The sequence below is a fragment of the Adiantum capillus-veneris genome, chromosome 25 (genome assembly GCF_014529385.1).
Source record: "Adiantum capillus-veneris isolate H3 chromosome 25, ASM1452938v2, whole genome shotgun sequence".
Taxonomy (NCBI): Eukaryota; Viridiplantae; Streptophyta; class Polypodiopsida; order Polypodiales; family Pteridaceae; genus Adiantum; species Adiantum capillus-veneris.
The window spans coordinates 89,996,111-90,004,560 of record NC_140955.1 but is presented as its reverse complement, the minus strand read 5'-3'; the positions used below and the strand labels follow the sequence as shown (position 1 = coordinate 90,004,560).

Below are 8,450 nucleotides of genomic sequence, written 5' to 3'. Positions count from 1 at the left end.
TGACAGAAGACTCAACAATGACTGCATCTGTAGTGGAACCAGCATTTGCAGTGGAACCACCCTCTTTCTTCTTAGCCTCTTTGGCCTTCAATTTAGGACACGACTTGATCGAGTGATCATTAGATTTACAATAATGGCAACGCATCTTCTTTTTGCCCTTATCACCAGAATTGCCAGACGAAGTGCTACCAGCAGAAGCATTAGGAACAGTATTTTTGCCACTCGCAGGAGAACCATAAGAAGTGGTTGCATTGCTGTTACCACCCTTTCTTTGAGAAGCAATAAAAGCCTGTTCAACTGCACGCTGTCTAGTCCTATTTTTTCTGGAAAGTGACTCTTACAACAACAATGTGCATTATGCATCAAACTTGATAACTTCTGGATTTTCTTGGGTCATAAGTCTCCAAGTACTAGCAAAAGTCTGGTAAGAATCTGGTAAGGCATCAAGAATAGTCTGCACAAGGGAACTGTCTGAGATGACTTCTCCTGAAGAAATAAGTTGCTCATTGATATCCTTGACAGTAGCAAGGAAAGTGTCCATATCATCTTCCTCATGCATAATCTTCGACTCCAGCTCTTTACGCAGCAAAGCAATTTTAGCCTCATTGCGACTTGCATAAAGACTAGCCAAAATATCCCAAGCCTGTTTTGCAGATTTTGCTGAACGGATGTGAGGAACAATGGTGTGCTTCACAGACAACGCAATCAATGCATGAGCCTGCGCATCCTTAACATCCCAACGAGCTTGTTCTGCCGTAGGCAAGACAACTCTAATAACAACAATCCTTGCAGCAAGACCTGCAACACTCTCAACATCGCCTACATCCTTAGAACCAGGACGTACATCAATGCCCTGCACAATATTCCAGACGCCCTTTGACACAAGGACATGTTGCATCATATAAGCCCACATAGGGTAATTGTCCGCATCCAACCTGTCCTCAGCAGCAAACATCTTGAACACATCTGTGTTGTTCTTGTCAGCCATGGTAAACGCTGCTCCTAATGTGAAAACTGCCCGAAAATAGGAGAAATGGAGCGGGAACAACACGTGCTATATAGCACAAACCGTAGAAGACTATAAGGCACATGTTATGCAGAAAGCGGCACTAATAGAAATTCTGCACAAAATGACGAAATAGCCTGTGCAGTACTGCCTGTAGTGGAAACGGAGGCCGAAATGAGCCCAAATAAAAAATCTGAGCAGACCAAGCTCTTCGAGCTTACCCGAAATATTTTTCGACCTGCAAACGCTCGCCAAATCTCACTGAAATGGGAGAAAGTGAGCAGGCGTGTACTGGAGCAACTGGCGACTAAGCCCGGGAGGACGCAACTTGCTCTGGTACCAATTGTTGGAATTAGGATTGCAGAGAAACACACACAGCTTGGAGAAGACGAAGGAAGCTCAAGGCACACAATAGAGAGTGTGTTACTTAGTGTGAAATGGAAAGATAGATAGCCCTAGAGTGATGGGCGTATATATAATGCACAGGGAAAAAACCTCCTAAAGAGGGAAAAAATATCCCGGCGGTCCTAGTGTGTTCACACACATCACTACCACATGTATATGGTAACATATTGGAGGGTGGTTACAGTGCAATGCAAAGCTCCTACTTTGACTTCATCTATTGGAATGAGCTTGAGATGAACCATTTGTTGCAAATAGCTTGTTCTCTAGAATATTGTTTCAAGCATAATGAAAATTTCTTGATTTTGTAATTTGTAAATCTCTAGGAATTGCTACCATGACGAACAAGAGCAAGGCTTGTAGTTCCCCCAATTAAACCCCGATTAACGTTGGTTACCCTACACACATGAGTAAAAATTCATTTTAGACTTAGCATGCCTATGCATGGAAAAGGTTATGGAGCTGTGATAAATGAAGAAAATTTACACAAAAAGTCCTTCCCCAATGAAGGGTGTTAAATGCTAGTTCTATCGGACAAAATCCTATGCTACCACCCTATGCCTAACACACTCTATGAGATCTCTTTGCATATCATTGTGGTTGTATAAGCCATCTCTTTTATATTCTTGAAGAGTTAGTGAGATTGTTCTTCCATTGTTCCAATGTGGTGCCTCCCCCCCCCCCCCCCCCCCCCCCCCTCCCCTCTCTCTCTCTCTCTCTCTCTCTCTCTCTCTCTCTCTCTCTCTCTCCACATTTTCAATATGGTATCAATGTAGGTTCTACTCATCATTGATTTTAAGTTTGTAAGTTTAAGGTTTAATTTTTTCAGTAATTATTGTCTTCTTATCTTACTAAAGGTAGAATTTATCTTCATCTATCTACCAATCCACTTTCAATGGATTCTACAATGGATTAACAAGAATGAGTCTACTCTTGCACTCATAGTTTTTGGCCTTGCCGACAACGTTCTTGATCATCTTGAGCACTCAAGAAGAGCTCGTACCACTCCTCAAGCCGAGCTAAATACACTCTCTTCTTTTGCCTTAGTCGAAAGGTAATCTATGTGTATCGTGTGCGGTATGCCTATCACTAGCTCTCTCTATCATCTATGGTTCTAGTCTCTCTACACTCTTCACCATACACAAGAAAGTACCACTACCATGTCTCGTTGTACTAAGTGGGAAAATGATATAGGTGCAACTGCATGTATTTATACTATTATTAAAGGGGGAGGGATCCCCCCCCCCGCCCTTCCCGACCCTTGGCGGAACGAGCTTCATCCGGCATGTGTGCACCTGCACTTTTGGCGAGATAGGGGTCTGCTAGCACCATGCCGTACTAGGTAAATCCTACAGATGATAGCCATTTAGCTATGTCCTTGAGTATGACTAGCGCCCATGTGTAGGTCCCATCATTAAAGGTAACCTCACAAGAAATCTTCTTTGCATCAAAATCCCCAACCGACATGACATCTCCCACTCTTGAGTACTCCATAACATCAACAACCATAATCACATAAGGCCATTGCCCATTTGTTTAGAGGATGGCAATATAAAGAGAACAACAATTCTCTCTCGAACTATGATCCACTTATAGCAAACACGCACACAAGAAGTTTTGTATAAATTCTCACAATAATTCCCACATTGTGACTTACCTCAACATCATGAGCTTCGGTGAGGGAGGAACTACATACCTTGCTAGGTACGATTGGGGCAGGGGATCGCCGGCCCAGAGGGGGGGCCGGCGGTCCCCTGCCCCTAATCGTATCTAGCTAGGTATGCGGTGCCTCTCGAGCAGAAGCTGATCATGATGTTGTGCATTGTATGAAAAACATTGTAATGACTCTGTTTTCCTACATGAGAAAATTTCTAAATCTTCTTGTGGCATGCTCATCCTCCCTGCATACTATACGTACAATAGGATGTAACTCCTCTGAATTCCCACTAGCTTCTTTCCTTGCAACTGATTCCCATCTATACCTTGAGGTCGTGGGCAAGTTTCTTGTCTTACATTCATGGGTCTAAATATAGAACAATGTCTCATCCTCTAAAAGTCTCCTCAAAAGCACCTATGTCCAATCAGAGTGATCCATTACAATTCCAACCATAGTATGGTCCCATATGCATAGGTTGTACATCATCATGCACTCTTTTTCTCCACAATGGTCACTCTTCCATCTCTAAAAACAACCCATTTTCTTGCCTTTCTAGCCTCAAAAACTTATGTGGCATGCTTGAGCATGTGTGAGATACTCCTCTAATATTTTATCACCCTTCAAGGAGCATTGATGTGAGAGAAGTTTTTTGTTCTTGTACAAAAAGGCAAGCCTCATAGTATGTGATATTCTTTTGATGCATCATTCCCTACTCTCCATGCATCTATGGGCGGTTTTTCTTTTGCTCTCAGTTTTATGCATAAAGCTTTGAAATCTTGTCCTCCTTCCATCTCACAAACCCGTTCTTTTGAAGCTCAGTACATTTCCCTTCTTTTCTTCTCCTCCAATATATCATGTAATGATACTAGGAGAACAAGGTGAGGGGCTAGCTTTTTTCTTTTTAACCACTTCTATCCATTCAAAGTGTGCTTCTCATGCTGTTTGACCACATCGGTCCAAGTCTTCAATCCATTCTCAAAATGTGATTTCAACTCTCTTATTTCTTCTTGTATATGCAGACCCATTGTACTTCTTTGAGTTGTCTCACTTGCATAAGCTTACCCTTGCATACCAAAGTTCTCACTTGAGATCTTCAATCAAAGCATCTTTTTCCCTTAGTATCTATTTCCATGATTCACAAGTAGCAAGTGTGTCATCCTATTTAGTATACACCACATATTGCATTCCATTCATTGTGCTCTCAAAATGGCCTGCATTTCCCCTTTTATTGTTGTGTACATTTTAGCGTGTATATGCCGAGCGAGGTATACGCACATACACATGCGTTCCTCTTGTGCGCACACATACAAAACTTGACTGGGAGCTTCAATGTCCATCTTAGATATATATGCACATACACATACATTCCTCTTGTGCTCACACATACAAAACTTGACTGGGAGCTTCGATGGCGAACAGGGCTTGGGAAATTGCTTTATCCAAAGCCTGTTCAGCCCATGAAACTACCCTCTCACATTTGGATGAGAGAGAACCAAGTCCATCTCAAATTTTACAAAATAGTGTTATAAGCTGCAAATTTATACACGTATTACCTTCTCACAATGAGATGGACTTGAATCCGGCACCATCATAGCCACTTCAAGGTATCCGATTGCTTTGCTTAGGCTCATCCTTCATCAAGCTCACCAGTGGAAGATTCAAAAATAATATTGCAGTAGCTTTTTGCTATTTTCCATCTCCCAAAGATGAGATTTGAATCCTAAAGTTAGCCCCTGCTGATGCTACCTTGGTGCAGATAAATCGCTATTTTCTATGAATGAAGCAGTTTCAGTAGAGCTTGCACTTGGCCTAGAAGTCAAAATTCCGCGTCTATACACCCTCTTCGTTTCCACTTGCACATAAATGGCCATAGGTCTTGATGCAGGCAGCTCCAATGACTCTACCTCCCCCATAAGTATCTGCAATACTCGCCTTGTGGGGGGTCTTGACTGGGGATCAGGATGTGCACATACAAGCCCTAGATGCAGAACACGTCTCACCTCATCCACATCGAAGTCCCCTTGCATTCGGTCATCGGCCACATCCATCAAGCACCCCTCCTCATGCTTCCGCCACACAATCTCTAGCAGAGACTCATCCGTATCTGAGAACGGACGGCGCCCGCATGCTATTTCAAGTGCCAGAATGCCAAAACTGAAAATGTCCGATTCCACGGTAACTCTACCAGACATAGCATACTCCGGAGCCATGTAACCAAACGTCCCTGCTACCCCAGTCATTGAAGCCTGTGTGCAATATTGATCATGAAAAAAAGCGTGCAAGGCCAAAATCACCGAGCCTTGCATTCATTTCCGAGTCGAGCATCACATTGCTAGCTTTGATGTCCCTGTGCACAATCATCTTCTCCCAATCCAAATGCAAATAAACAAGAGCAGCAGCCACTCCTTTCAATGTACTGAACCTCAAGGGCCAGCTCAGGACCCTTGGGCTACTCGCATACAAGAGCTTATCCACACTCCCATTTGGCATGAATTGGTATACAAGCAGCAGCTTCCCCTTTTCATGACACCAACCATACAAATGCACTAAACTTTTGTGCCTTAACTTGCCTATTGTCATAACCTCTGATTTGAACTCTTTTTCCCCTTGCTTTGAAGCCTTGGCAATCTTTTTCACAGCAAGATGCAAGACCTCTGCATTGTTTTTGGTTATCACACCTTTGAACACTTCTCCCGATCCTCCCTGGCCTAGCCTCTCCCGGAAGTCTCCAGTGGCCATTCGGAGCTCCCTAAATGTGAATTTCCGGGGAGCTACCATGAGATCCACATCCAGGTGAAGGCCAGATGTAGAGACCCACTTCTTCCATGCAAAGACTAAAAGCCCAATAAGGAGTATCAAAAAGCCCACAGTGGTACATATTATCACTTCATTTCTTGTAATCATAGCTGTAGTCGACGGTGACGGTGGCAACAAGGAAGGAGATGGTTGGTCAGGGACGGAGACAAGCCAGCTTGTAAAGTTCCAGTCATGAATTGCATTATTTTCCTGAAAAAGACCAGTTCCTGCAGTAAAGCCTATATATGAAGTGCTTTTCACATACTCCCATAAGCTCAGCTTCGAGTAACTCAAAATCTTTGTGGCAGATGACTTCAATGCGGGGGCTACCGCAAGCTGCACATCTATCTGGTGTGACACTGCATCATAATCAATCCAGGTGATGAGACGGCGGCTGAAATTGGTGCTTTTTAAAACCAGCTCTGAGGGCAAGCTTTGATATGTGGTGGATGTGAGTGAATTGATGTCCAAGCCGACATGGTGATCATCCGGATCATTGTACTCAAGGTTCAGGAAGGTGTCATACTCAACAGCAACAATGTGCAACATGGAAGCGTTGGAGCCTTTGTAGAAGTCGACATCGAAGAGGCCCATGGCAGCTGCAGTGGCAGATCGGGTAATTGGAAGTAGGTTATTGGGTGCTATTACGAATGTGAAACCGTCCCCAGTGATGTCAGGCTGGTTTGTGGATATGGAGAAGGTAAAGGAGGTAGAAAATGAGGCAGCTAGCCCTTGAGAGAGGTTGTGCATGACGATGGGCATACTGTAGAGAACTCTTGAAATGAAATAAGGACCTGTCGCTCCGCTTTTGTTGTATGTCATGAAAAGAGAGCTGCCATCTTCACTGATGGTTGTGTTGCCGAGGATGAGAAGGTTCTCTGTGGAAGAAAAATCCCGGAACGTGAAGCTCACATTCTGGGAATATGCAAGCTGGGCAATTATACTAATTAGGGCAAGGGCATATAGAGCTAGTGCTTTACCTGCCATAATCTGTAAGAAAGAGAGATCAGCTGCTGCTGTAACTCTCATATAAAGCTATCTCTTTCTCTTGGTCTGTCAAGGAATAGCTGCTGGCTATGTTTTTCTAGAGACCACCCACATACCTTTTGAAAATCAGTAGGTGGCTTTATGAAAATGGGCGTCTCCTGCTTGATTTGAGAAGGCTTTAGTGACCGCCATATGTACTGCAGGTGCTCTTATTTTTTCAATGAAGGGTTGTTGTAAAGAACTATGCAATGCTATTCTCAAAGTCAATTGTGGGCAAGGGAAAGCTCTCCGCGCATGTGCGAGGAGACAGGACAAGGGATAGCCCTCCGTTTTGTGTCCTTCATTTTGTCGTGTGAATGCAGAAGCATCGACTATGATGATATTGTTCTTGTTCTACCTTCAAGCTGTCGTTCCCTACTTTCGGCCATTATTAGCAAGAACGAGTGCAGAAGTGCAGAACGAGCAACAAAACAGTACTATTTGGTCGAAAAAGAGAGGAGATGGTACGTAACCACGTTTCCACCAACAATGTCTCCGGGCTGGGGCCTTTTGGTTGAAAACTTCGAAGGCCACGAGCTCGCGCAACCCGCCTACGACGGCTCTCGTTCACTCACACAAACGGGCCAATCCAATACAGTTTCTCGAGCTCTCTTATGAGCACCTCAAGTAGAAACACTCACACTATATCTCTCTCATGTCTCTATTCTCATTTTCAAATGTCTCTATGTATCTATGTGTGTATGTACCTAAGTGTGTATGTATATATATATACATATATGCATATGCGTGTGTATATGTAGACATATACATGTGTGTCAAGGCCTCTTCTTTGCGTTTTTTTGAACTAGTAACCTATAATCATAATTGCTTTTAAACATAGAGTGTATGTTACCTTTTCAAACAGTTCATGTACGTAAATGATGTGCATAGGGGTCAAGATGGTTGAGATATGAGCGGTATTTTTTATAATGCAAAGGCCAAAGCCGATCTCAGAATTGGAAAGTTGTGTGTGACCCTTGCAGGAAGGAAGGAAGGAGAGAGAGAGAGAGAGAGAGAGAGAGAGAGAGAGAGAGAGAGAGAGAGAGAGAGCACCATTCTCTAGTGCATCTATAGAAGATAGAAACCATGCACAACTTCCAGCATGTCGTGAGAGTATGCCAAAGAGAGAGAGAGAGAGAGAGAGAGAGAGAGAGAGAGAACAGCTTAGTGGCCAACGTTGGTGCAGCCAAAGTGTGTTGATCATAGCAGAGGACACAGGCAGTGATGTGTATGCTTACAGGTGCAGACATGGGTGATAAAGAAGATACGAAGGCCCATTACAAGCAAGGAGATCGAGTAAGTGCATGTTTTATGTGGTTATGAAGACCTAAGCGTAGAGATTTCATGCTTGAAGAGAAGGTTTTGACATGGGAAAAGGCTCTTAGGACATGCAATGCAACTTGGGTAGAGGAAGACATGTGGTCAGTGGAAGAAAGGAAAGTGTGGGAGAGACTTCACACCTCTGCATGAGGGAGACCGAAAAGTCCTAATCTGTAAATTTTTTGCAAAACTGGTTTTTTGTAAAAACTTGCCACTTAGGAGATGGAAAAGGGGGTTTTGAAC

General features: G+C 43.5%; 1 pseudogene across 1 annotated transcript; it reads right to left on the bottom strand.

Moving 5' to 3' along the window:
• Positions 1–4,383: 4,383 nt before the first annotated feature.
• Positions 4,384–7,629, bottom strand: LOC147425259 (L-type lectin-domain containing receptor kinase SIT1-like; annotated as a pseudogene). Its single transcript, XR_015186431.1, has 2 exons — positions 6,842–7,629; positions 4,384–6,739 (listed from the first exon to the last, which is right to left on the bottom strand). The product of XR_015186431.1 is annotated as an L-type lectin-domain containing receptor kinase SIT1-like (transcript).
• Between the last annotated feature and the right edge of the window lie 821 nt (positions 7,630–8,450).